The sequence below is a fragment of the Lissotriton vulgaris genome, chromosome 8 (assembly GCF_964263255.1).
Source record: "Lissotriton vulgaris chromosome 8, aLisVul1.2, whole genome shotgun sequence".
In the NCBI taxonomy this organism is placed as follows: Eukaryota; Metazoa; Chordata; class Amphibia; order Caudata; family Salamandridae; genus Lissotriton; species Lissotriton vulgaris.
The window spans coordinates 589,197,907-589,202,057 of record NC_141696.1 but is presented as its reverse complement, the minus strand read 5'-3'; the positions used below and the strand labels follow the sequence as shown (position 1 = coordinate 589,202,057).

Below are 4,151 nucleotides of genomic sequence, written 5' to 3'. Positions count from 1 at the left end.
GTAGTGACAATGAGGGCTGTGGGAGGGAGGGGAAGTTAATTTGGAAGTGAAAAAGTAGCCAATAAAAGTCTGTTGTTTGGACTAAGCTTGTGGTGGAACCGGAGAGCAGAAATATTTAAAATTCTACAAGGGAGGTGTGTGAAATTAATAATTTTGTTTCAGGTGCCTTAGTTGATAGACTTTTAACACCTTGGCTGCTAGGCATTTCCCCCCCCCCTGTGCTGGAAATTGCTATTCCCCTTCTTTTATGACGAGCTCAGCTCGTCATCAGCACAGCTCAACTGTGCATCATGACGAGCTGAGCATCGAAAGGGTTAAGAAATGTATTTTGCTCTGAAATGTAATTTCTGAAGAGATACAAATATTTGAATAACAAAGCTGGATGTGCCAAGAGGCAAGGAAGCATCTAACATGTTTAGGCTGACAAGAATGTCTATTTTGACTGTTGGTATCTCACGAGCCTTAGACTAGTTTCAACACAAATCAGTTTCGTACCAGGCCCATCAATGACATGGCTTTATGCCATGTTCTGCCTAATTCAATTTACCCCAAATATTCAGAGGGCGATGGGAATATAAGTACGGCCACAATGCAACAACCAAGTATTTCTGTGCTATGACTATTCACGAAACAACTAATTTAGATGTTTATTGGTTTCAGTGAACATTTTTCAAACACACTTTTTATTGGAGCTAGGTCCGGCAAAATGTTGTTTATGTCGGCATAATCTCCCTTAATTTCTATCATTTCCCATTCCGCTTGCTACGCACATATCTGAGATTACACCAATACACCGAGTTGTGTAATTGAGAATTTTGCTTCACATAAAATTCCTATCAGTAAAACATGAGCACAACGCAGACCCACAGAATATGAGTGGCTGTTGTTTGCGTCACACGTGATTATGTGCTGTTTTTAGTGCCAAATGCTCCTTCCCATCCAAAATAGACGTGAGAATGGATTTTGGGTTAAAAAAGAGCAAAATGTCAGACCAGCATTTTGTGTAATAATGTGGAATTGCAGAATTCTGGGGAATTTCGCACAGGGGCAAATACTTACAGTGTTGCATTTCATATCAACTAAACCTGAGCTGTTTATTAACATACGTATCCGTAAAAAGAATCTTTGAAAAACATTTATCTGGAATGAATTAATACGAAATTACACATATCCATACCTTATTGCACAGTCTGTATGTTGCGATGTATATGTTACAGTCAAAGTGTGAAATCCCGGTATTTTATAGAATGCCTAGGTAATGTATAGCATGCCTGATGGTTTCCTGCAAACTATGAAATATACATATTTTGTGAAAATGTTACATACTTTTCCTACAATTCATACAATTCCTAGGCATTATACAAAATGACCAGAACCATTTACGTAAAGTGTTAAAAGGCCACAAGATGAGATTCCTAGGCATTCGGCAAAGTGTGAAATCCCGTTATTGTATAGAATGCCTAGGTAATGTATAGAATGCCTGATGGTTTAGAGGCAAACTAGGAAATATAAGTTTTTGGTAAAACGTTACATACTTTTCCAAGGCATTCTATACAATTCCTAGGTATTATACAGAATAACCAGTACCATTTACGCAAAGTGTTAAAAGAGCACAAGATAAGAGGCCTTTATTAATTAATACACATTTGAAACTGAAAGAACAAAATTACGAAATAAAGCACAGGATATTCTTACCGGAAAACAATAAAAGCAGAACTGAGAATGAAGTACACTAAGTAAGGCTGGAGTAACACGTGGAATTGTACTCACTTTTATTCTTCACACAAAAACACCTTCTATTTTGGCACTTTGTTCTTGTACATACATTTCACGACTTAAAGAAGAATGCAAACAGAATATTGTTACCGGTAAAACACAAAGCAGAACTGACATGACCACTTGTTGCAGCACATAAACACCTTCTATTTTGGCACTTTGATCTTGTACATACATTTCACGACTTAAAGAAGAATGCGAACAGAATATTGTTACCGGTGAAACACAAAGCAGAACTGGCATGACCTACTTGTTGCAGCAGGGAAGGCTAGAGTGACATTTTGAATTGCACTTAATTTTCTTTTTCACACAAAGGCACCTTATATCTTAGCATTTCGTCTTGCACATACACCTGACGAATCCTTGGTCGCTTCCTGTAGACTGAGAAGTAGCTACAGATCGGAGAGGTATTTCGTGGTCAGGAACGTCTTCAATTCTCATTAACTTCTTTGGACATACGGTGAATTGTGATCTGGAGTAGAGTTGCTTCAAGATTCCTTGTGCAGTTCCAAGTCGGTAAAAGCCATCTTCCGTCACATTCATAACAACTATCAAGCGATTGCGTGAGTCACCCCGCCCTTTGTCGACGTCGGGAATCGGAACTCACACAGTGGCACCCAAAGGCACAGGAGGAATTTTTTTGTCAGAATCCCCTTTCATTTTTTTGGCCTGAATCTCAAGGTTCGATTTCGATTCCATTTTACTTTGGATAGCTTTCTCAATATTGAAGCAAACATTGCACAAAATGCTAACTCCATAACCTTCTACTTCGTCACCGTCATTGTCTTTAGGAGAATGTCCACAGATGGCATGAACGTTTTGGCCACACTTTCGACATTTATGAGCACCGCTGGTTTCTTTTAAGCAGATACAACCGATAGCGGAAGAAGAAGGATTTTCGGTAACCACAGAAATGGAAGGCTCTTCGATAACCATGGTTCATCACTGTTTTGGTTTCCTCCAACATGGATTGCATTCTCAGCTATGTCTTCTGCAGGGAGCTGTGCCTCTTGCATTGATTAATTACGTCTTTCTTCCTACTGTTGTGTTGTTTGTACGCTCCCTTTTATTTTTTTGAGCTCTTGCTCAGTGTCTAAGTCTTGTGAAACGTCATCAGGCAGGGACGACGTCGAGAGACCTACTCTAGCTTTGCAGCCTAACAGAGCTTTGTATGGTGACCTCTTAATCCCAGAATGAAAAGCTCTGTTCTTCATAAGTTGGACGAACCGCAATCCCTCACTCCAGCAGCTAGTTTTTTCATCTTGCATCCAAGCACACAGCATATTTTTAATGTCCTGATTAGCTCTTTCCACGCTCCCCTGACTTTGTGAGTGGCACAGCTTACCATGGACGATCTTCAAGGTGGGCCAATACTCCTTTAGGCTGTTTACCACATTGTTTGCAAATTCCCTGTTGGAATGTAGAATCGTTGGAGAACCAAGCAATGTAAATATGTCGACGAGCTTGTAGGCTACTTCTTCCGCTCTCTTTGATTTCAGAGCCCTGAGAACTACAAACTTAGTGAGATGATGTTGGTACACCATTATAAACTTGTACTCTCTGTTAGGATGGGACTGAAAATTAATGAGATCGACCTGACAACAGGAGTCGAATTCAGAAAAAAACATTGGCTTGACCACAACACCTTTTTTAACACCTTTTTGCTTCTTCTGGCAAGGCTCACGAAGGTGAACGTACAGTTCAATATCATGATGGGTAATGTTCTTATACTTAGGTGAAAGTTCTTTCAACATCCTGTCCCGTCCTCCATGACCAATAGCCAAATGAGCCTTATGGTGTACGTCAAACAACTCCGAGTCCGCAACGTGAAACTGAATAGCACTCATACCTTCTTTAACAGGATACATAAACTCAGTCGTATTCTTGACCATAATTACGTCATAGTGTTTCACCAGCCAATAGTCACATGGTTCCTTCTTAATGGTCGTTTTAACCTTTTTCACATCGCCCACTAACTTTTGGTAACTGGTTTCGGTTAGGAAAATACAGTTTTTAGCAGCATTGGCTCTTACTTGAGATAATTCATCGCAGAACCGTTGTTGTATGTCAGCATTGCATGATTCCTGTCTTGGCACTACACTCCCTTCCGACATGGTGATACAAGAACCACGGAAAAGGATGATGGCAGAGCGTCTGTGGAACCTCAGCCGGATGCTATACATGACCTCTGACCCTGCTTGCAGGCAGGTTGCTGTCCACACCACCGCACGGCTGTCACCTGCTCTTTGCCTGGTTACTTGTGCTGTCTGTGCCCCTCGCTTGCTGATAACCTTGGCTGTCTCTGCCCCTCGCTTGCTGATAACTTGTGCTGTCTCTGGGATTAGGTGTTTTATATAGTTTGCCGGCAGATAATC

General features: G+C 40.8%; 1 pseudogene; it reads right to left on the bottom strand.

Annotated features, from left to right (window-relative positions):
* Positions 1-2,813: 2,813 nt before the first annotated feature.
* On the bottom strand, positions 2,814-3,890 carry LOC147697759 (KRAB domain-containing protein 2 pseudogene; annotated as a pseudogene).
* Positions 3,891-4,151: the final 261 nt, after the last annotated feature.